Source organism: Mya arenaria, chromosome 2 (genome assembly GCF_026914265.1).
Source record: "Mya arenaria isolate MELC-2E11 chromosome 2, ASM2691426v1".
Taxonomy (NCBI): Eukaryota; Metazoa; Mollusca; class Bivalvia; order Myida; family Myidae; genus Mya; species Mya arenaria.
In genome coordinates this window covers 11,392,301-11,419,117 of record NC_069123.1, presented here as the reverse complement: position 1 = coordinate 11,419,117, position 26,817 = coordinate 11,392,301, and the positions used below count along the sequence as shown (strand labels likewise).

The following is a 26,817-nucleotide window of genomic DNA, read 5'->3' as shown; positions in this document are numbered from 1 at the left end:
TAAGGCAGCATGGTCAGAACTGTTCCTTTTTAGTTCATGATAACCTGAATTGTATGCTTCCATTGACTGGCATAGTTTCAGTATTTTGTATTATGTACTTTGAATAAACTTGCCAATTAAAGCAGAGGATAACCTCTACTGAAACATTCGGAGCAGAACATTCATAACATTAACTGAAATACCACAGGATTATCAAAAAAAGATAAATGTATGAAACCTGTTATTGTTTACAAAGGTATATAGTAGAAAGGCAAGCCTATTAACCATTTACGAGAGCATTATACACAATATAAGATGTTCGTTGGGAATGAACGTTTCAATAAGATACTGTATTATCACTGATTGCATTCAGTGAACTTGTTTTGGGGGAATGTTGCAATCGTTCGTTTGATTTGTTATTTTCTGCTTTTGTGCAGTTTTATTTATTTTTTCGGTATGCTGACGACCTGCAGTTAGTGGTGTTAAAGGTGATGATGATGAGGATGATGATGATGATTGGAGGATGTATATAGTGATTTTTAATATTTTGTTACGTTCTAGTAACTTTTATAAAAAAATAAAACCAAATAAAAAATATTTTTGTGCAACCTATTATGTATGTTTATTTGTTTCATTTATTTTGAAGCATTTATTTGTTTTATATTGTACAAAAAGGTGTAATTAATTGGTAAAACAAACAAAAAACATATTCAAAATAACTTCAAAAGCAGTTTTATATATATATATTATTTTATTCGGAACTTTTTTTTGTTTTTGCATTGAATTATAATTATGGTCATTATTTTAGACCTGTTTGTGTTTTACCAAATACTTATACCTTTTTGTGTTTTACTTACATAAAAAATACAAAAAAAAATAATTAAACTTAAAAAATCCAAAAAAATAATCTTGATTGAATTATGTACATATTTGAATTCAGCCGGACTGTTTCAAAGAAACAAGTCTAGCTATTCTCATAGCCTTGGTGTTGTCATTATTGTGTCAAAGCATATCAAATGTTCAAGCTATCAAAATGAAACTTGGTACACATGTGGCGAGCTATAATACACACATGAATAGCAAAGCCATAATTCTGGTTATTTGTTGTGAATTATGCCTTTTTTTACACTGAACAAAAGGTGAGTGTTGGCGTTCACTTTGGTGCGCTCTCTTTTTTTGTTGGTGATTATCAACGTATTTTGTTTTTGAATGATTCGCAACATTTCCCTCAGTTATTGTTATTTTCTGTAATAGTGTTCGAAATGTTTGTGCTGATGCTTCTGAAAGCGTATAAATGTAGTTTGTAAACTATTTTAAAACCATGTAAATGCTGTAGGGTATTTACATTATTGAGTGTTTATGTTCTACTGTTGCTATTACTGTTGTGACTGTATGCATTATTTTGTGTACTGCATTACAATGCTGATTTAGAATTTTGAACACTTATTAATAGTTCTCATTAATTTAGTTGTTGCTGTTACCGCAACTGTTGATGATAAACCATTGATTTAGTTGTTGCTGTTATCGCAACTGTTGATGATAAACCATTGATTTAGTTGTTGTTTGCAACTGTTGATAATAAACCATTTATTTAGTTGTTGCTGTTACTGCAACTGTTGATAATAAACCATTTATTTAGTTGTTGCTGTTACTGCAACTGTTGATAATAAACTTTAACCTGTGTTTGTCCTATTTGGTAAAGAGTCCTTCTTTCCTTATTGTAGAAGTAATATAATTCATTTGTCAGTTATTCAAGGAAAGTTCTATACTTATGCTGAAACTAAAAAGTTTGGAAACCTGCTCATTATTAATGTTGACCCAAATTAAAATGCTTTCTCATTCTTGAGTTAAATAATCTAGTATTAGATCTCTTTTGTAGTGATGTTTTAGGTTGGAACAAATGTTACTTACCATTGCTTGTTGTATTATACTTATGCAATATGCTTCAATCCTTGTGATATATTTTCCATGACAATGTTCATATGTACAGCATTTGACTTCAGAAAGCAGCTGATTGAATATGATTGACCTGTGTGGTATGACAATTGAGTGAATATATGAAATTCTTGATGATAAAAGTGTTGAATATGATTGACTTGTTTGGTATGACAATTGAGTGAATATATGAAATTCTTGATGATAAAAGTGTTGAATATGATTGACTTATGTGGTAGACAATTGAGTGAATATATGAAATTCTTGATGATAAAAGTGTTGAATATGATTGACTTATGTATAATGACAATTGAGTGCATTCATGAAATTCTTAATGAGTGTATTTGTGCTAATGCATAGCAAGGTATGTAACTCTTGCTAAAATAATAGTGTAAGAGTTCTTCCTCTTTTTTATGTAAAAGAACAGTCAAGCATTGTATTTTTCCCTGTGGTGCTCTTATTTAATCTTTATTCAAACTTATTTAGATAATTTAGAACTGTGTCTTCAGTACAACTTAAACAGTTTGGATGAAAATTATTTTCAAAAGCAATATTAAATCTTGAATTTACAAAAAATGTACCGTAGTTTTACATCTGTATAATTCAGATAATTATATTATTACTTGTTTAGGTGCTGTTATGTAGGGTCAGTTTGGTAAACCAGTCTGTGTTTAATTAAACAGCATATGTTTTTGTTAATGCAATTCAAGCACAATTATTAGATTTGAGACTGCAATTATAAAAATGGAGCTGTACAAGAGTGAAATAGTAATTTGAGGAATTGATTTTGTATTGACCTTGTGGCTAATTTACAACATTTTGTATTTAAATAAATCTATTTGTACATCAATCTGTCAATGATATTCAGACCTTATTCCCAGTCCTGTTCCCTTACTGTGTCTGCCTTTTTCTAAAAAAATCAGGGGCCCCTGTATTCTGACCTTATCCCGAAACAAAATGACCAGGCCCGATGTCCCGCCTTTGTCCATCCCACCATATCCTGCCTTTCCCATACCCTTCCCCGACCCCTGACCTTCTGTCCCCTTTCAAACCCACCACTCTAAGGGCCCACCCTAGTCATGTCATCTTCTCTAATAGATGTACAAATAGATTTAAGCTTGTAATGTTTTTACACTGCAGAAAAGAGAAAGTTCACCTCTGCTTTGTACTTCATTAAAGCATTTGACTCGCCTTGTAATCAATATCATAAACCAAAAAGGAAATAGTTATACAAAATTTACAGGCAGCTTTTAAATATTAATAGAATTAGTCCTAAAATCAACACATTGCCAATATCAGTTAAATATCAAAATTAAAATAATCTTAGTTAATCTGCATTCATCTTATGCACTTGGGTGTATGTAATATGTGCATCTATCAATCAGAATTTGTATGTCATTTAGAATCCTTTAATACATGTGTGTTTGTTTTATTATATTTCGTTTTATAAATACTTTATTTGCTAAATATGTCATTGTTTGGTCATATATTGTATTATGAATATTTTCATTATCTGCAAAATATATTATTGTGATGTCATATATTGTATTATAAATATTTTCATAATTTGCTAAATATATTATTGTTTAATCATATATTGTAATAGAAATATTTTCATAATTTGCTTAATATATTATTGTTTCATCATGTATTATAAATATTTTTATAATTCGCTAAATATTTTATTGTTGTCATATATTGTATTATAAATATTTTCATAATTTGCTAAATATTTTATGTTCAACATACCTATTAGTAACTATGTTTGTATTTTTGTCCAGTGACCGCTAATATACTTAATGAATTATGATGTATATGTATTCTTGGCTGGTCACAGCCTGTGATAATATTTAACCATGTTGTATTTGTTATATGTTAAACTGGAAGCAATAAATGCCTTTGTTGTTTTTACCCCATTATAGATACTTGCTTGTCCTCATTTAAATGCGGACATCGAAATGAACTTGATATTTGCGTATCTTTTAAGTGCACCTAGGTCGTATTGGAACTCAGGTCGCCTTGGTCACTGCGCTAACCGAACAATTGCGTTATAACCATGTGTTTTAATGGAAGTGGGAATTAGTGATTCGTTTAAATGGAGTGCTGTGAAAGAGGTACTAGTTATTTAGTTACCTGCAAGCCAAATGCAACAGTTGGAAATGAAATAGGCAGACTTGATTAAACACTTTCTAATTCAAATCTGGTCCATCAATACTTGTTTATATCTTAAAGAAACCAAACACATATTTGTAACCAAAAACTAAACAATATGATTGAAACCAGAACAGCCGCAAAATAACTTTGTATTTGAAATCACAAAGGTAAATATGCCTAAGAGCTCTAAAAATACATAAATTCAAAACTGGCAAAAAGTGTGACAGCAATCATAATTACCATCTCCTTTTTTACTACTGCAACAGCGTCATACTACCTTAATTACTACTGCAACAGTGTCATACTACCTTTTTTACTATAACAGCAGGCATTTACAATTTTTCTGCGACAGCATTTCGTTCTACCACTTAACTTATATTACATCAACAACACTTAACAACTGCAGTTTTTAACTACTGTGGCACAAATTGGCACTACCCCTTTAGCTACACCAACAATGATTGGAACTACCCCCTTACCTACTACCACAATGATGACACTTCCCCTTTAACTACTACGACATTGATGAGCAATACCCAATTATCTACAACGACAATTATTGGCACTACCTGTACCCCTTTAACTACTATGACAATGATTGGCACAACCTGTACCCCTTTAACTACTAAGATGATGATTGGCACTACCTGTACCCCTTTAACTACTATGACGATGATTGGCACTACCCCTTTAAAGCTGCACTCCAACTTTTTGACTTATTCAATTTTTGTCTTGGAACAAGACGATTTTTGCGAAAATGCATGGAAACTACAACAATAATGATTGGCTTTCCTACTACGGCACTGATAACAACTTCTAGATTATAAACCAGTTCTACTGTGACAGTGGTCAGTTCCTTAACTACAACAACAATGATTGGCTTTACTACTATAACCATACTGATAACAACTTCTAGATCACCAGTTCTACTACTGTGACAGTGATCAGCACTACCTTTTTAACTACGACAACAATGATTAGCTTTACTACTATAACCACACTGATAACAAATCACCAGTTCAACTACTGTGACAGTGATCAGTACTACCTTTTTAACTACGACAACAATGATTAGCTTTACTACTATAACCACACTAATAACAACTTCTAGATCACCAGTTCAACTACTGTGACCGTGATCAGTACTACCTTTTTAACTACAACAACAATGATTAGCTCTACTACTATAACCACACTGATAACTTCTAGATCACCAGTTCAACTACTGTGACAGTGATCAGCACTACCTTTTTAACTACAACAATTATTAGCTTTACTACCATAACCACACTGATAACAATTTCTAGATCACCAGTTCAACTACTGTGACAGTGATCAGCACTACCTTTTTAACTACTACAACAATGATTGGCTTAACTACTACTTCTACACCGATAACAACTTCTAGATCACCAGTTATACTACTGTGACAGTGATCAGCACTACTTTTTTAACTACAACAACAATGATTAGCTTGGCTACTATGACCACACTGATAACTTCTAAATCACCAGTTCTACTACTGTGACAGTGATCAGCACTACCTTTTAAACCACAAAAACAATGATTGGCTTAACTATTACAGCACTGATAACAACTTCTAGATCACAAGTTCTACTACTGTGACAGTGATCATTACTACCTTTTTAACTACTACAACAATTATTGGCTTTACTACTATAACCACACTGATAACAACTTCTAGATCACCAGTTCAACTACTGTGACAGTGATCAGCACTACTGTTTAACTACAATAACAATGATTAGCTTTACTACCATAACCACACTGATAACAATTTCTAGATCACCAGTTCAACTACTGTGACAGTGATCAGCACTACCTTTTTAACTACAACAACAATGATTGGCTTAACTACTACTTCTACACCGAAAACAACTTCTAGATAACCAGTTCTACTACTGTGACAGTGATCAGCACTACCTTTTTAACTACAAAAACAATGATTGGCTTTACTACTATAACCACACTGATAACAACTTCTAGATCACCAGTTCTACTACTGTGACAGTTGTCAGCATTGCCTTTTAAACTACAACAACAATGATGGGCTTTACTTCTACTACCACACTGATAACAACTTCTACATCACCAGTTCTACTACTGTGACAGTGATCAGCACTACCTTTTAAACTACAACAACAATGATGGGCTTTTACTACTACTGCCACACTGATAACAACTTCTACATCACCAGTTCTACTACTGTGACAGTGATCAGCACTACCTTTTAAACTACAACAACAATGATGGGCTTTACTTCTACTACCACACTGATAACAACTTCTACAACACCAGTTTTACTACTGTGACAGTGTTCAGTACTACTCCTATAACTACTATAACACTGGCACTACTTCCTCTACTATTGCAGGGTCACCACTTTTACTACTGTGACAGTGATCAGCACTACTCCTATAACTACTATAACACTGGCACTACTTCCTCTACTATTGCAGGGTCACCACTTTTACTACTGTGACAGTGATCAGCACTACTCCTATAACTACTATAACACTGGCACTACTTCCTCTACTATTGCAGGGTCACCACTTTTACTACTGTGACAGTGATCAGTACTACTCCTATAACTACTATAACACTGGCACTACTTCCTCTACTATTGCAGGGTCACCACTTTTACTACTGTGACAGTGATCAGTACTACTCCTATAACTACTATAACACTGGCACCACTTCCTCTACTATTGCAGGGTCACCACTTTTACTACTGTGACAGTGATCAGCACTACCACTTAAAATACAACAATGATTTGCACTTCTACTGCAGCATTGATCTGAGACAGCAATAAGCACTACCCCTTTAAGTAACATGAAATTGGTACTACTACTTCTACTATTGCCGCACTGATCAGCACTTCCTTTCCTGTGAAAGTGTTCAGCCATATCCACCTAAGCTACAACAACAATGATTTGCACTACTACTGCAGCACTGATAACCACTACTATTTCTGAGACAGCAATCAGCACTCATTTTACCTTTTAACTTCTATGAAATAGATTCGCTCTACTTCTACTACTGCGGTGTTTATCACCTGACTTCTCCTAATGAGACAGTATTTTTATTTTCGGTAATTCAGACATAATAAGTAACATTATTTAAGGCAGTAAAGCATTTTATTTGAAAATAATACAAATTTTGAAGATTAACTTCAAATATTCCAATAAGTCATGTTTTGAAGTGACAGATTATACAGAGCCCATGATCATATTTGTGACCCCAAAATAAAACATGGGAAAAACATTAACAAATGGATCAAATTGTTACCCCAGCATATCATTTTAAAGAAAAAGTAACTTAACAACCAGATTCAATATGCTGGCATAGCACATTTTTTAAATCAGAAGTGCTTAAATGAAAATATTTGTTTAGCCTTTTATATTGATATCAAAGGTCACACCCAGCAATGGATAAAATCTGGATAACCACATTTGTTAGGCCGGCATAACATTTCATCAGAAGCAACCAAACAACCAGATTTATGAGTTATGCTGGCAATTACCATCAGAGAGGGGAGTGTAACCAAACAACCAGATTTATGAGTTATGCTGGCATACCATCAGAGAGGGGAGTGTAACCAAACAACCAGATTTATGAGTTATGCTGGCAATTACCATCAGAGAGGGGAGTGTAACCAAACAACCAGATTTATGAGTTATGCTGGCATACCATCAGAGAGAGGAGTGTAACCAAACAACCAGATTTATTAGTTATGCTGGCATACCATCAGAGACGGGAGTGTAAACGAATAACCAGATTTATGAGTTATGCTGGCATACCATCAGAGACGGGAGTGTAACCAAACAACCAGATTTATGAGTTATGCTGGCATACCATCAGAGAGGGGAGTGTAATCAAACAACCAGAATTATGAGTTATGCTGGCATACCATCAGAGACGGGAGTGTAACCAAACAACCAGATTTATGAGTTATGCTGGCATACCATCAGAGAGGGGAGTGTAACCAAACAACCAGATTTATGAGTTATGCTGGCAATTACCATCAGAGAGGGGAGTGTAACCAAACAACCAGATTAATTAGTTATGCTGGCAATTACCATCAGAGAGGGGAGTGTAACCAAACAACCAGATTAATTAGTTATGCTGGCAATTACCATCAGAGAGGGGAGTGTAAACTAATAACTAGATTAGTTATGCTGGCATACCATCAGAGAGGGGAGTGTAACCAAACAACCAGATTTATGAGTTATGCTGGCAATTACCATCAGAGAGGGGAGTGTAACCAAACAACCAGATTAATTAGTTATGCTGGCAATTACCATCAGAGAGGGGAGTGTAAACTAATAACTAGATTAGTTATGCTGGCATACCATCAGAGAGGGGAGTGTAAACTAATCACCAGATAAGTTATGCTGGCATACCATCAGAGAAGGGAGTGTAAACTAATCACCAGATAAGTTATGCTGGCATACCATCAGAGAAGGGAGTGTAAACTAATCACCAGATAAGTTATGCTGGCATACCATCAGAGAAGGGAGTGTAAACTAATCACCAGATAAGTTATGCTGGCATACCATCAGAGAAGGGAGTGTAAACTAATCACCAGATAAGTTATGCTGGCATACCATCAGAAAAGGGAGTGTAAACGAATGACCGAATTAGTTATGATGGCATACCATTAGAGAACAGAGTGTTAACAAATGACCAGATTAGTTATGATGGCATTCCATCAGAGAAGGGAGTGTAAATGAATAATCATACCATCAGAGAAATTGCCCTTCTTGCTCTATGTAAAATCATTCCAGTTCACCACTTTATTATGTTACTAATTCGAAGAATAGATTTCAGCTATGACATTATTCTTGCACAAACTGTAAACAGTTTGTCTGTTTATTTAACACCAGAAAACCATATCAAAATAGTTTTGTTTTTCTGCTATCATAATTTCTTTAACGTCACTATCTATAAAGTCCATGTGCCACAGTAATGGCCGCATCTCTGGTCATCTCTGAATCCATCCATCCAAGAAAGAGGTCCTAAAATATATCATTCAAAATCACATAATTATTTTCATATATGATATAAATCATGTGTAAACTTGAAATACATACAAAAATACAATGTCAAACCATCAAATACCACCTGAATGGGAAGAAACATTTTTTCTAAGAACTATTTAAAGGGATACCACGGCCCGGAAGCATTTCATTGTGGGCCGACACCTTTACGCAAAGTTTTATTTCTTTATAAATTGAAAACCATTACATTTCCTAACTCTCCAAGTGTGTATCTAACAACAAACTACTCTTTTTTCATTTGCTATGAGAAATTGTACCACAACAGCAATTTAAAGACAGTGATACTCATTGGTGGAATAGGTCCTCAGACTCTTGAGCTGCATTTTCTGAGAAATGGAGATCCGACTAAATCTGATGTTTCTCCAGATATGAAAAATATATTTACATGAAATAAATAGTATTTTTACATGAAATAAAAACATTTTATAATCTATGTGTTATTCTTGTTCCTTATCCCTGATTTAGTCCCTTCACTCCAATAAAAGATTTTGGAGCCTAATAATAAAAATCTTTGAATTTTCAATAAAAATCAGGCACTTCCCTATTAGAATAATGATAAAAAAAAATGAAACAGTTATCCAATTTGATTTATTTTTAGCATATATTTTTGATTTATAATCATAAACTTAAAAATTGTGACATAAGAAAAGGAAAAAATCCTAAAACCATATTTACCTGCTCATCTCTAAATCCCTCTGACACATTGAATCTGACCTAATACCCCCAGTGAAGAATGAGATTCACAAGACCTCTCAATAAGAATCATGACTTATCTCATAATAAAGCATTAAAATGACTTTCTATACATAATGGGACAACAATTAGTACCTGGTCTCCAATGCTGTCACAGTGGTATTTTATGCAAAATTCTGGCCGGACTTCTGGAAGTGTTAACTAGCCTGGAAATAAATAGTCAGAAGCTCACTGCACTGTTCAGGTGTCTAATAATATGAACTAAGGCGCTGCCTCTACAGGTTTGAAGTGCTATTGCCGGGCACTTTAAGTTTACTTAATGACTAAGTGAAACATACTAGGAGTAAAAGGGAAAAAAAAAATTGTATATGTTAATAAAACTTTTTAAATAACAAGCAGTTCTGTTGCTGTTAGCAATTTATTTAGTGTATACGCAACAATCCTCAATAATAGTGTATACATTATATATAATGCATTACTTTATATTTTATATGAAGTTTAGAGTAATTCTTCTTAATTAATTAAATAAAGCTACTATGCATTTGAGATCAAGTACACAAACGCATTTGAGGAATATGTTACAAACAGAAAATAAATAAAAACAAGAGCTTTCACAGAGACAGCGCGCTCGACTATTCTGCAGCTTTTCGGTGTATGGACTGAAAAGTTTTGGCGAAACATGCATGGATCACTGTTAGATTAGATTTCAATGCAATACATGATGTGCTGAGATATTTACATAAATTGAATTGGAAAATATTTGAGGTGGTAAGCAAACTTTAACATAAATTGCAAGTTGAAAAAGGGGCATAATTTAATCAGAGTTACCTCCACCTGTGTACAGGTTGGGGGCATGATGGTGAACAAAGTTTCAAAGCCAGATGTCAATGGACTTTAAAAATATTTGAGGAGGTACGCAAACTTACATGTAAATTCTAAGTAAAAAAGGGCCATAATTCTGTCAAAATGTTCGATACAGTGACCTCCTTCTGTGTACAGGTTGGGGGCATGATGGTGAACAAGTTTCAAAACAGTATGTCAATGGACTTTGAAAATATTTGAGGTGGTACGCAAACTTTAACATAAGTGGTAATGCTCAGATGCTGACACTCGGGTGACTAGGATAGCTCTCCTTATTCTTCGAATAGTCAAGCTAAAAATGATCACATATCAATACAAGCAGGGGTAATTATAATTTTAACTAGAATTGAATGGGCAAAAATTTATTTAAATATGATGGTAAAACATGGCAAAACATTTAATCAATTACTAATAATTATGATTGTATATGAACAGTATGTAGCAAAGCAGCTCCGGCAAATTGTCTGCAAAATATCTCAGTGAGAATACAGAATATATTCTTATTTGTTTGTTACAAAAACGTACACTCCATCCCTGCCAAAAAAGTTGCAAAATGTTAATTATGAACAAAAAATTGTTTGTGTCGTTTAGATTTTAAGGGCAAACACAATTCTGCTTTAATTACAGAATTATCAAAATGATGCTTTCAATACACTTTAAAATAATTTGTGTTTCCAATGACAAATCTGACAAACATATTCGTCATATATTAAACATCATGTCCAATGATCAAAATTATTTAAATTTCAATTAATGAATATTGTAAACAGCTTTGCTAAAATCAGGTATAAACCAAAAGACCCGTGACAGTTAAATATGCAGCAACACATGTATTTTTTACAGATCACCAACAGTGACCTATTGGTCTTGCTTTTTGATAAAAAGATTGTTGTTTTTTACATCTGATGGGAAATAAAATTGTATGAATAAATTAATGTTAAAATTTTCTAACTTTTAAAGGCCCAATATGTTATGACCTCTTATGAGGTTTATTCTAAATGATGCATGAATATAGTCAAAACCAATTGCTCATATCATGGGACTTTCAAGACCCAGTATATTAAAGTTTAAACTTATCAAGGTGTAATTACAAACAAATGACTTCTAACCCTCACATAATGTTTAACCCACAGGGTGATCTAAAAGAAATGATAAATTGCAATTACAATCAACATTCAACAGAGCTGAAAATATATTCTAAATTTAGCACCTATATAAAATATACAATGAAAGTAATCAAGTCAGTGATATTGTTGGAACACACCCAAATAAGAACCCAGTGAAAAACTGTCAGCTGAACTCACTAAGCACTATTTCATATATTTGTTATATTTGTTGAGTGTACCTGAGCCAATAGAGCAAGACCAAATTTCAGTTCTAAAACCATTTATATATGAAAACAATTGAAACAATTAAAATGATTATATTATATAATTTATACAGAATGACATCATGGGGCTATTAAACTATTCACTTATGTTAATATGCACAAATTAAGGCTACAGTTATCTACTATTAATTTATATAGATTTATCTGAAAAAAATGCTTGCAATATGTAGTGTCAAATTATGTTGATAAAATTCGGTGTTCTCAAAAGCACAATCAATGTTTTCTGTACTGACAGCTGGATCTTCAATGTTTAACATATACATGTATATCAGTTCAACAACATACAGTGATCTTGGATTCATTGACAGTTAAAACACCATAACTACTATACACCGAACTGATTTCTTCTTGAAAAAATCATGAAAAAAAGAAACCGAACAAACCAGCAAAAACTAAAAGTATCTGGTTTTAAATGCTAAATATGGCACATAAATTAACAGAACAGAGTTTTGCAATTGTCTATATGTTGCTCAATTATTACATATTTGCTGTAAATGTCACATTTTGTATTATTTACACACAAACAAGTTTGACAGGGGTGACTAACATCTGCATTCTCTTGAAATATGGGATTCTGTGCTGCATCCAGTTTCAAATTGTTTGACCACTTCAGGCGGCTGGCACATCAGAATCTGCAAATAACATAAATGCAATGTTTTCAACAGAATAAAAGTACTAACTACTACTGTGAAGGTAAACCAGTTAACAATCATTTGAGGCATACACAATTCTTTATCTAGTCATAAATTTGATATAGTCACATATGGTGATAATTAAAGAATTCCAACTTTAACACAAATTATTTATTTATGAAACAACTTTTCGGCCATTCAGCCTTCATCAGGTTGTATGTATATAATAAACAGGAAATGACGTCAACATCAAATGACGTCAACGTTGATAACGTTGATATAGTCACATAATGATAGTCATAGTGTAATTTGACAGATTCAAAGATCAAGACAAAATAGATGAAATATATTATGTTTGAATATTTTGCAATGAGTATTAAACAACTCCACGGTAATTGACTACAAAGAAGCATTTTGGAGGAGTCAGAAATGCACATGCTTAGAATTTCTTCTTACTTGAAGACATTTTCCATTCTCTGGAGGTGGTATGGAATTCCAGACAGAACTATCCTAGACTAGGTCCTCTCGAGCTTCAGCAACCAGGTGGCTATAAAAAAGAACCAATATATTTGTGCTTTTACAGAATGTTGATATGTATTAAGAAGTATTGAGGGATAAGTCAAAAACCTGAAATTTATAAAAAAGCAAACAAAATACTTTCACAAAATTGACAAACACGCACAGGTTGTTGTTTCATTAGAAAATGATATAATCTCATGGCCGTGACTGGAAATAATTTACAACCAGCATGAAACAATGTTATTTAGGAATGAAACAAACAGAAAAGATAAACTTAAAAGATTCAAACCCGATACTGTTTGGATACATTTTCATAAAGTGATTGTGAAATACTAATAAATTACCACATGATGTCTACTCCAATTTAAGTTCGGCTGGCTGGTCTGTCATCATCCCCATCTCCAACCTGTTGCAAACAATAACAAATTAATAATAAGTTATTAAGGAATTGGATTACTAAAAAATGTCCACTATACCTGGTTGATGTAATTACTAAAAATCATATTTTCATAAGGACATTCACTAAAGGCTTCGAGTTGGGTTGGTGAAGCTGGCATTTTTTGCACCAGTCAATTGTAACTACGCCCACCGCTGCCCCCCAGGTCCGGGGAATAGCAGGGACTTGTGACTTCCGGTCAAGCAAACCCTGGCTAAAATCTCCGCCCTGCGGGGACGAACAAATGGTAAAATCCCTGCCAAATGCCCCCGCACCCCAGGGACTCTTGGTAGGCCCATTCCCAGCTATATTTTGCGCAAAGACAAAACCACCACATTCATCCGGCACTGTGCAGTCAACTATTTGGGAAAGCAAACCTATAAATGACAACTTTATTTTATGGACTATTGTCATTGTAATTTGCTAAAATAGTGTAATGATTCATGTACACTGAACTCCTTCTCATTGTGCTGTACCATATACAGTTTTATTACATTCCATCCAGTATATTTCAAGTTATGCTCCGGACAAGAAAAAAGTAACAAAGGGCAATAACTCTGTAATTGGCTGGAATAGAATTGCGATTCCTACACACTGCACTTCCTCTCATTGTGATCTATCACTGTATGAAGTTTTATTAAATTCCATCCAATAGTTTTCAAGTTATGCTCCGGACAAGAAAAAGTAACAAAGGGCAGTAACTCTGTAATTAGCTGAAATAGAATTGAGGTTTCTGTACACTGCACTTCCTCTCATTATGATCTATCAGTGTATGAAGCTTTATTAAATTCCATCCAATAGTTTTCAAGATATGCTCGGGACAAGAAAAAAGTATTAAAGGCCATAACTCTGTAATTAGCTAAAATAGAGTTATGGTTCCTCTCATTGTGCTTTCCCATTGTATGAAGTTTTAATAAATTCCATATAGTAGTTTGCAAGTTAATGTCTGGAAAAAAATTGACAGCAAAAAAACAAACAAATAAAGGGCAATAACTCAGTAATTAGCAAAAGTAGAGTTATGGTTCTTGAACACTGCACTTCCTCTCATTGTGCTTCACCACTGTATGAAGTTCCAATGAATTCCATCCAGTACTTTTCAAGTTATACTCCAGACAAAAAATAAACAAAGGGCAATTACCATCATATATATATTATCATTTTGCATCATGTATAGTAAGTTCTCTGTTATTGCTTATAGAATTTGCTTTTTCTGTAATGTTTACTTAAAAGAGCAAACATAATTTGCAAATAGACCCACAAACAGACCATTGACCCAGACAAATCATCAGTTTCATTAGTAAATAATAAAATCTCAAAGCCTCGGCCAGAAACGATTGTCAAACAGCATGAGAGAAATTCCTTCAGGAATTGAACAAACAGTATAAATGAGCTAATATAACCAAGCTTACTAATATTATGCTTCAGTTTGGATATGATTTCCCAAATCATAAACACAATCATGAAATACTAACAAATTACCCGATGTTGGCATTCACATATTACCCATATTACCGGTCAGGCATCATTTGGCTGGTTCTGTATCATTTCGTCCTGGGAGCATTTTGTTGTGTGCCGACACCTTTATGCAAAACTTTACTTTTCTTTATATATTAAAAACTTTTACTTTTCCTAACTCTTTAGTGTGTATCTCAGAAATAAATACACTTTTTTCCTTTTGCTATTTAAAACTGTACCCCAACAGCATTTTAAAGACAGTGATACTCATTGGTAGAATAGGCCCTCGGACAGCTACATTTTCTGAGAAATGGAGATCAGACTAAATTTGATGTTTCACCATAGATAATTTATAGATTTACATGAAATAAAGAACATGTAACAGTGCTTGTGTCATACTTGTTCCTAATCCCTGACTTAGTCCCTTCACACCATTTAAAATGTGATTTTAAGAGCTTTATTATAGAAAAACTTGGAATTTTCATTAAAAAAAGTAATGCATTTCTAAATTGGAATCATGAAAAAAAACGCAAAAGTTATGAAAGTTGAACTATTTTTAGCATAAATTGTAAAAATACAATAATTTCCTTTAAAATGGTGATCAAATAAAAACAAATATACCTAATGAAACACTCTTTACTCTCTCATCTGTATCCCCCCCCCCTTCTTACATTCTTAATCTGCTCTTAGTAAAGAATGTAAAGTCCACAAGGCCTCTTATAAACCATGAGAATCCTTTTTACTAATCTGATTTTAAGGCACCCAAAAGGCTTACTACACATTATGGTTCCTTGATTTATATCTAGTCTCCAAAGGTGTCACAGTTGTGATTTCATTGAAAGACTTGAGGTACTTTTTTAAAAAAATGAGGAAAGGAAAGATTAAAGGAATGAAGTCTGGTTGAGAATACCAGCCTGGAAATAAATACTCAAAATCTCACATGCTGCTAGGGAGTCTGATATTAGTCCCGATCCCAGTTCAGCTGGAGATGTAGATTCCACACGGCTGGAAAATTGGCCCAGTGCACCAGAGCTACGCCCTCGGCAGAATCTGCAAGAAGAGGTTGTAAATCTGGGATAACGCATCCATGATCAAATTGTGAAAATTCTTATCTGTCAATGGTAGTGAACACGTTTGTAGCTTAAAGAACATCTTAACCTAAGTATATTGAAGGTGACAAGGCTCAGATTGGGATCTTAACCTGGATTTTGATGCTGAAATTGTGAGTTTCGCTCAAACTAAGTATGAACTTATACTGAAGAGCATAGATATCTTAAAGCCCAAATTTATTGCTTATCTGAAGTTTGTAGGGCTACAATTGAAAGCTTTGCTGTAAACTGCAGGGACCTATCCCATGAGCCTTTTGTCTGTGAGGGGAATGGTGGCTTAGGTGACTGGTAGTACCACTCTGCATTTCTGCCCGATACACAAGACAGTATATCTGAAAATGCTGGTTCTGTGGCGTCAACACCACTGCAACTGGGCAATTCACTAGAAATATCTCTCCAGAAAAAAGAAAAACATTTTACTGGGCAGCCTTTGTCACCCAGTGCATACCCTGAGAATCTTGTTACTTGAAAGTGGCCTCATAAAGATCTCAAATTAACAAAAAGTATCAGAAAGCTGTTAAAAAATTAACAAAGTGTAGACTTGAGATGGGCATATTTTTTAAGGGAGGAAATCTCGCAGAAATTTGTATAAGAATATGCCAAGCTCTAGCTTTATGATTGAGGCCCAGATTCAAAGAGTTACTCAGTAACATGGGAGTGTAAATTTAATCAAACACCAATAAATCAACACAGGAAGTAAGAAATGACTTTAAATACCCCCACATTCATGGCAGAATGTCTGAAGACGGGCCTGTATGCTGACTGAGACGGAAAATGTGAAAGTGCATGAACACACTCACACACCTTTACAGCCCAACAGTCTTCGAGTTATGGCCTCACACTTAATCACTTACACAACCCCCTTAATCAATTAATCAATCAATCCCAAGGATATCTTGGTACAACTTACCATAGCCATCTTGTGGTTTTGTTCACAAAGCCGGCCCACACAATATATTCTTAATTTGCATATTGTGTCCTGAAAAGTTTCAGTTGTCCATGACACTCTCCAATGAACATATGCATGACATAAAGCAAATTAGCAAATATCTATCAGGTCATAAATGGAAATGATGTCATTTTTTACCTGAATTATTGATAAATACAACGTAAATTGCAGTTAAACTGGCTAAAATATAAGAAAAATATGTCCTATTCCCTAATGTCAGGTTTTGAAGATGCAAACAACAGTCCAAAGACCAAGAAATTAAGCATTTAGTCAGGGGCAGACAATCTTAACAAAAATTAAATGTCAAAATCATACATGCATTATTTTCTGGAGACCATTCAGGGGGATTTGTTCAAAAGTCTGAAAATTCAGGGGGATTTTGGTAGTATTCAGGGGGATTTTTTAGCAGATCTACTTTGGCAAAATTTCAAAGTATTTTAAGACGCAAGTACGAAAAAAAACAAATTGCCATAATTTTGGAAGGCTCCCGAGGGGATCATGTCCAGAATTTAAGGGGATTTGGGTCACATACCAAGGGATTTTCATCATCGCCATGTAGCATTACGGGCATGACACACGTGCCAATTCACCTTGTTTACCCCTTTTTCCAGCACTTCATCTCTATTTTTATGAGAAACAGCCATATTGCATAATAAAAGGACACTTTAAAAAATAGAATACTTCACAGAACAATAATTATCTTTCAGAGACAATTTAATGGGCTTACCTTCCTCTAAAATTGGATTCAAAATCTGCTGCCTATGATCATAAATGATGACTTTCAGACTAATACTGAGTAGAGATAATGGAATGAATTACCAATATTTTTCATTTCAATTCCCAAAGTCAGATTTGTTTGCTTCTAATAAAAAGCAAATGCATAATTTATTGTTTAAGTTCATAAACATATCTTCTTTTGGCATTCATCAAAAAATTAAAAAAAGCATCACCACCCTTATAAATAAATAAAAGTCATTTCATCGGAATTGTCTACTTTCAGTTTCTCTTCTGTAGCCTGTGTGTTTCATCTATCGGTGTACTAAGACTTCCTTTGCTTATTGTAAAATCGAAGTTGATATAAATGTATAATTTTTAATACATATATGTTGAGGATTTAATTACCTTTAAAATTATGTGGCCATAAAAGTATTTCTATAGCATATGTCCGACACCTGACCTATTTGTTGACATAGGGGTCGGCCATTGTTGTTGTTGTTGTTATTGTAGATTCCTCCGCTAGTTGATCGGAGCACCCTATCGGAATAGGTAATGTTGGTTGCTGCTGTTGAAGTTTTCGTTAAGGTCTGGTTGTGTGATGTAACTACTGCATCACGAGTATGATAAGATCCGTTACAGTACTAGTCACACTACACTAGCTACGTAAAACTAAAAAACATTGCTTAAAACTGATTAACAGATATGTACACACACGTAGTAACGTTTGACGATATATTTATCGACGCATAAGTCTAGAGCCACTACACAGTAACCATATAAGTCTATCCCTCTTGTGGGCATGGTATGGTATAATACTATGGCTAAGTATACGGTAATAAGCCTGATAATACCAGCTGGCAGTAAATAATAATGTTCAGACTAGCAGTTGAGAAATTGAGTGATGAATATAGCAGTTTTCCTGGCGCGAGACAGTTCAACTACGGGGGCTGGCACTGCTGTTTCTTCAGTATAAAGTTCCTAGCAGAATGCAGGTCATACACTAGCTGTCTGCTAATTCTCTCTACTTGCAATAGAGTTTCACTGTTGGTGCCAATAATGTCTATAATGGTTGGGGCGGAGCAGTCAAGAATACACTGAGTAAGGAGTGTTGGGTTATTTGTAATGGTATCACTAACCTTAATGTTAAGTTCATTTGTCAGGGTATGGGCAAGACGTATAATGTGTTTTTGCCGGGCATGTTGCAGTGATAAGCACTGTGTGAGAAAATGTTCCCTATCTTCAGGGCCAAGGTTGCATAGGGTACAGGTTGGGTTAACCAAGTGTTGATTAAATTTGTGTTTGTTTGCTTGCAAAGTGTACGTGCCAGTGAGTACCCGTACCTTGACCACAGCCTCTTTGACTTGCCGAGGGTTCGTCTCGATCGAGGACCACAATTGGTGTGGGTTTGAAATTGGGTCTTTTTGTATTGAGTAAAATTTCAGTGAAGATTTGCTTTGTTTATCTTCTTCCCATTGTTCTGCCCAGTAGTTGTTGACTGCTAGATTGATTTTCTCCTTCCATTCATCACGGGTGGGAGGTCTGTCTAGAAGATCATAGGCAGAAGGTAAGTTGTATTTGCTCAGTATGCGACGTATATTCATGAACCAGCTGTGACTATCGGCCTGTTTGATGGCTAATTGTCTCCTGGCAATCTCGTACTCGGCTGTATCTGGGTTTCTTAGGATGTTGCCGAATAGTGTCAGGGCGTTGATGTCTATCTGTGTTGAAATAGGTGTCGCACCAATTAATGAATATACGGCAGCGGATGAGCAACGGTCCGGCAGGTATTGGATTTGCCTCAATAGCTTCGCCTCATAGCTTGCTAGTTGATTGAGGTCTTTCTGTGTTAAGTGGATTGTCTCTAAGCCATAGATGATTCTGAGTCTGGCAAAAGTGACGTACATGTGTAGGGATATTGTGGGGTTTATGCCATTTCTTCCATGCAGGCCTGCCCCCATCAGCGAATACATTGCTCTCTTTCCAGTGCCAATTCTGCATGTGATATTCTGTTGTTGTTTATGGTGTCGCAGGATACCAAGGTGGGTGGTACTTTCGGTTTCGTGAATAGTACTGTTACCGATGTCCCAATGTTGTGGTTCCCTTTTTTTGTCGGAGTTGTATATGACAATTTCGCTTTTCGTTGTGTTTATGTTGGCCCTATCTTTGCTATTAAACTTGTGGACCAGCTGGAGTGCTGCTGTGAGGTCTGCCGGATTTGTAGAGAGTAGAGCAATGTCGTCTGCAACTGTTGGGGCGCCTGCATATGTAGTGCCAATTTTTGCGCCTATTCTGTTGTGGTCCAGCGACTCTAATAATCCATTGTTGAAGGTTTTGTACAGGATAGGTGATAATTTTGCGCCTTGTCTAATACCTTGTTGTACAGAGAAGGGATCACTTATGTTACCCTGCCATTTCACTTTTGTAGGAGCATTGGTTTGTAGGTCTCTTATGATCATCCATATATCGAGGGGAAGGTTATTGTGGTATAGTTTTCTGAAAAGCCCATCATGCCAAACAACGTCGAAGGCCTTTTCTGCATCCAGCGTAGCGAGGGCCAAGGGGGTTTTGTTGTCCATAGCCTCGTTTATGCATTCGGTGACAATCAATGCGGCGTTGTTTGGCGATGTGTTTTCGGTGAAGCCTCTTTGCAGTCTATTTATGGTCGGGTTGATGCATTGCTTGATCTCAGGTTCTAAGGTGTTTTCTAATATTTTACTTAATACGGTCGTGACAGTAATGCATTTTGCTTTGTGACGTATGTACAATCAACCGGTGTATATGACATTTTCAGTAAATAACAATACCAAACATGGAGGTAACGTGACCGCGAATATGCACATTGTTAAGAAGCACCTGTCAGTGACGAAGTGCAGGTACCCGTTCACGTGATCGATATTCGGCATGTTTCGGATTACATCGATAGACGGTATACACCGATAGATGAAACATTGAGTATACTAGTGGTACCTAGCTCTGTTATTTTCCGATGAAGGTCATTGTCATGTATGTAAACATATTAGTGAGGAATAACAAAGACCAGCATTGTTATTTTAATCCTTTTCTTTACTGAATAATTTACTGTCACCTTTAAATAAATAATTCTTTTGATGACAATGACACATATGTTTTGAAGAACGCTTTAAAGTTGTTACATCCTCTCTGATTGGATAAAAATTGTAGTTTTAACCAATGAAAATCGACCTTTTATCTGACCAATCTACGCAGTCTTACGCAAATTCTGACAGTTTCAATCAAAACAATGCATGAAATGTGCCCTGCTGATTTATTAAGTGTCACCCAATAGGTGTTGTTAAAACACACCATCAGTTGATAATCCAATTAAGCTTCAGGACAGGAAGGGCATTGTAACTGTCAACAGGCATATATAATTAAACCATGTGATAAATGTGCGTAATTTTAAATACACTTTTTTTTATTCCGGGGGATTTTCATCCCCCTCCGGGAGACCGGGGGATGGGTTGAAATTTCGGGGGATTTTTTCCCCTCCGAGGGATATGGCATGTATGCAATATTTTAAAATTTAAATAAATTTCAAATTACACAAACCTTGATAAAATCCTGTTAGATACTAAGTGCCTATACCCCAAGGAACTTTTGTGTGACATTTCATCACTGTAGACTGCATATAAGCTGAGCTATTCCAAAATCTGTTTTTCGCTTTTAGGTGTCGGATCACAACGAAAATGCCCTTCTTGTTCTATGTAAAATCACTCAAGTCTACCACTTTATTATGATTTTGCAGAATAGATTTGAGCTATGACATTATTTTTCCACAAATAATGAACACCTTGTCTGTTGATTTAACACCAGAAAGCCATGTCAAGATGGTTTTGTTTTTCTGCTATCTTCATTTCTTTACAGTCACTATCTATAAATTCCATGTGCCAGTCATGGCCGCATCTCTGGGGTCATCTCTGAATCCATCCACCCAAGAAAGAGATCCTGCAAGACATCATTAAAAACCACATAATTATCTTCAAATATGATATGAATTATGTGTAAACTTGAAAATACATACAAGGCCACAACAAATTGATCATAATTATGTTCTACGGATTTTGCCAAAAAAAGTAGGAGCGAGCGAGCGAAAAAAAAACACTTTTTTTTTAATTTAAGACAATTCAGAGGCGAGCGCAGAGCGAAAAATTTAAAAAAAAATAAACATTTTATATCTTACCAAATTTATCATACAACTATCATGAATTATGTCAAGAAATGCTTTTTAATTGCAAACGTATGTTCTCAGTTATAAATGAAAAGGTTCTGATGGTAACACATGAACATCTGTCTCAATATTTAACAAATGGCAATAAGATCCAGTGCTTTACTATTAACTTCAATTTAAACGTGGATATATTGTAAAAACAACATTTCTCATAGTAACGTGCAATTATTTGAAGACCAAAAAGAAAACTATTGTATTCATTCCATAACTTACTATCACAAAAAACATTTTAGACTAGTATAAGAGTAATTCATCATTTGAGCATTTCCAAATATTGGGTCAGGTCTAAATTTGAACCTCTTGAAGCACATGATAAAATTGTAGTGACTTTGACATTGCAGAAGATCGGAAATGTAAATAATACAGAGAACATTTCTAAAAAAAGACACTGTGGATTAAATCCTCCGTCTATAATTATTCCATTACCGAAGCGGCTGTGTCTATTCCGAAAACGTACATACAATACATCAGCATTTCCTTGGTATTCAAGTATAAATCCTGACAAATGGACTTCAGTTAAACTGCATGTTTACTAATGACCAACGAACTTAGAAGTCATGAAGTTTTAATAAATTTCTATCAGTGGAATTTTGATATGCTGGCAAAAATGTTGGTAAGAATGTTGGACTTTTGACATTGAAACATGGTGAGGATGGAAATAATGCATTCGTCATTAACAGTCTTTTTCTACCAAATCATGAACTTCGCCTGATTAAAAGTTTTTGTTTTAAGAGTTCACATATTTCGCCATAATTTATACCATTACAAAGGAAAAAGACAGTGTGGTTTAATGTGACCGCCGGTCACCTAATTGGTAATAGAACATTTTGTGATAGACTATTAAAATGGACATCAGTACAGACTTTTTCGGAGTGTCCTTATTTTAGATTTCGTCAGGAATTAGTCTCGGCATAATTATAAATACAGCCATGCCCAGCAAAAAAACTTTCAAAGTCACTACATGTCTATGGTTGTGTGGTATACGTCTACAGAGTAATAGTTGGAGTTTTCAAATACACACTGCCCAGGTTTATAGTTCTCTTTCGATAAAAACATGATTGTTTAAAGGTCTGTTATCAATAACAACTCATTTTAATATGATGGAACGTGGTAAGCATGTTTTTACTAATAGCATAAAATAGAGGGAAAATCCGAATTAATCTGGTCAAGATGTGGGACAAATGACTTTACCCTAAAACATTGAATTATGTTCCGAACAAGGGCAATCAAATATCACTCAGAACTTTGTCTCTTCCTTCATAATGGTTACATCATTTGTAGATCTTTGTAAATACTGCCTTTATTCTAAGATGCGGCAAAGCTTCCTTCGGGCTTTTTGAGTATTTTTACTGTCAAGAAAACTGAAGCAGGATGACATTAACGGAACGGTTTTTTCTGTTTTTTATTTACAGTCCAGAATTTTTCCTCGTCGCATTGTGTTCATGTACGAAATTGTTGCGTGAGGACAACTTGACAACACATTCCAAGTCAACAACGTTATGGAAAGGTGACATGTGCTTGCGTGCGTGTAACAGTTATTAAGCTGCACCGAAGATTTGTCTGTCAGAACCTTTCATTACAGTCAGTCTTGTGCGTTCTGATATAAGGAAAACAAACGTTACTCATATTGATAAATAAGCGTCAATGCCATCATAAAAAACGCGTTAATTGAAATTTGGCTTACGGCATGTTTCCGTTTCACTGAACTAACAACACGATACCAACGATGGTTAATACATATATTCTGATGCATGTTTGGTCTGTCTGTTTGTCTGAGTTAATCTGTATGTGACCCCTCTGTGTTGATCTGTATATAGAGATTAACATAAAAATAGAATATACAAATTAAAGAAATATTAGTTATTTTCAAAAAATGCATGTATATTTGTGAAATAGTTTAATTTATGATGTTATGATGTCCATTCAACATTGTACATTGATTGTCTTGCTCATATGATATATGCACGGAATCAACTGTAAACACTTTCTTTTTGATATTATGCCAAGGAAGCTTGAACTATGTCTCTCGTTAAGTGTCTGTTCGGCGTTGTACTTAGCCTTCAAACTGGATCATCATCATCTTTTGTCTACTGGTCTTGTTGTTGGCCTGTAGTTTTCATTGTTTAAAAATGCTATCAATCCAAACAAAATTATGTCAAACCGCGCTGTAAATCGATGTTTTTCATGTCGTTTATACTGCATATAAAAGTTTCTTAGTTATCAGGCTAAATTACTTGATGAGTGCGGAGTCAAAACGTGTCTCAATGCCATTTCTATTAAGGTACATACACAATATGATACAAAAACGTCTACGTTTGATTGAGACTTTCAGCTGGTAACTGATAGCACATGTTGGTGCCTGAAGTGTCAACATCACTAGCCTGAGAGGCTTTTGAAGTCAATGTCCTAGTGCCATAAAGGCTTAACAAATCAAGTCGATAGAGGAACAGGAACTACTGACACTTACTTTTATGAAAATAAACAGTTTACGATGGCTGCTCGAGTTTTGTCTATCGAACAAGGGTGCTGTGTCTTCTAAATAAGACATTGAGAAGCTTCTTGCAAAGACCGTGACCTCCTAGCTCTGAAGTTAGTTTGTGCGATAACAAATCTCTTAAACTTCTGTGATAAATGTATTAGTATAAATGCGAAGCCTTGTGTTAGGTTTAGTCTGATATTGCTGTTTGCAAAATTATGTAAGGAGACTTTTGGTACTTATATACGCGTTGTTTAAGTGACTTTGTCCTGTGAATGAAGTATGATTAATACATTTCATAGAGAAATAGACTTACTTAAAATAAATTTATCTGAAACCCGGAATTAAACACTGGAAGCTCATTGACACCAAATTTCTTTAAATAAGCGATAAACGAGGTATGTTTCTGTTGCCACCATTAGTGTTGAGAACTTTATATTTTAACCTAAATAGGTTAAGTGCCATATTGTACAGAGAAAAGCAACAGCATTAAAGCGTTCTTTAAGGGGTATTTATCAGCTAAATTTGGCTAATAATGCGCACTTGTTTTCGAGTTCACTGCTTATCGCATATCTCTTCTGGAAAGTTTCCATTAAAATATTTTGTTCGCATTCAGTAACAAAATGCCATAAACCTTTTAATCTCTTTTACTCATGTTCATGGATGACCCCTTGCTCATTTTAACAATGGCATTTGCCATAAAAGGTGCTTAAACATAGATTCAAAGACATCATAAATTTCTATCAGTGGAATTTTGATATACTGGCAAAAATGTTGGTATGAATGTTGGACTTTTGGCATTGAAACATGGTGAGGATGGAAATAATGCAGTCGTCATTAACAATCTTTTTCTACCAAATCATGTACTTTACCTGATTAAAAGTTTTTGTTTTAAGAGTTCACATATTTCGCCATAATTTATACCATTACAAAGGAAAAAAGACAGTGTGGTTTAATGTGACCGCCGGTCACCTAATTGGTAATAGAACATTTTGTGATAGTCTATTAAAATGGACATCAGTACAGACTTTTTCCGAGTGTCCTTATTTTAGATTTCGTCAGGAATTAGTCTCGGCATAATTATAAATACAGCCATGCCCAGCAAAAAAACTTTCAAAGTCACTACATGTCTATGGTTGTGTGGTATACGTCTACAGAGTAATAGTTGGAGTTTTCAAATACACACTGCCCTGGTTTATAGTTCTCTTTCGATAAAAACATGATTGTTTAAAGGTCTGTTATCAATAACAACTCATTTTAATATGATGGAACGTGGTAAGCATGTTTTTACTAGTAGCATAAAATAGAGGGAAAATCCGAATTAATCTGGTCAAGATGTGGGACAAATGACTTTACCCTAAAACATTGAATTATGTTCCGAACAAGGGCAATCAAATATCACTCAGAACTTTTTATCTTCCTTCATAATGGTTACATCATTTGTAGATCTTTGTAAATACTGCCTTTATTCTAAGATGCTGCAAAGCTTCCTTCGGGCTTTTTGAGTATTTTTACTGTCAAGAAAACTGAAGCAGGATGACATTAACGGAACGGTTTTTTTTTATTTACAGTCCAGAATTTTTCCTCGTCGCATTGTGTTCATGTACAAAATTGTTGCGTGAGGACAACTTGACAACACATTCCAAGTCAACAACATTATGGAAAGGTGACATGTGCTTGCGTGTAACAGTTATTAAGCTGCACCGAAGATTTGTCTGTCAGAACCTTTCATTACAGTCAGTCTTATGCGTTCTGATATAAGGAAAACATACGTTACTCATATTGATAAATAAGCGTCAATGCCATCATAAAAAACGCGTTAACTAAAATTTGGCTTACGGCATGTTTCTGTTTCACTGAACTAACAACACGATACCAACGATGGTTAATACATATATTCTAATGCATGTTTGGTCTGTCTGTTTGTCTGTGTTAATCTTTATGTGACTCCTCTGTGTTGATCTGTATATAGAGATTAACATAAAAATAGAATATAGAAATTAAAGAAATATTAGTTATTTTCAAAAAAAAATGCTTGTATATTTATGAAATAGTTTAATTTATGATGTTATGATGTTCATTCAACATTGTACATTGATTGTCTTGCTCATATGATATATGCACTGAATCAACCGTAAACACTTTCTTTTTGATATTATGCCAAGGAAGCTTGAACTATGTCTC

General features: G+C 34.7%; 1 long non-coding RNA gene across 3 annotated transcripts; it reads right to left on the bottom strand.

Moving 5' to 3' along the window:
- Positions 1–8,605: 8,605 nt before the first annotated feature.
- LOC128202911 (uncharacterized) lies at positions 8,606–18,399 on the bottom strand. Of its 3 annotated transcripts, none has more exons than XR_008255821.1 (6): positions 16,077–18,393; positions 13,590–13,651; positions 13,183–13,273; positions 12,642–12,726; positions 9,979–10,049; positions 8,606–9,108 (listed from the first exon to the last, which is right to left on the bottom strand). It is a non-coding gene; the product is annotated as an uncharacterized LOC128202911 (long non-coding RNA). The 3 variants fall into 3 exon arrangements; XR_008255819.1 differs by lacking the exons at positions 8,606–9,108; positions 9,979–10,049 and having other exon boundaries at positions 10,370–12,726; positions 16,077–16,186; positions 17,156–17,224; positions 18,317–18,399; XR_008255818.1 differs by lacking the exons at positions 8,606–9,108; positions 9,979–10,049 and having other exon boundaries at positions 10,370–12,726.
- Between the last annotated feature and the right edge of the window lie 8,418 nt (positions 18,400–26,817).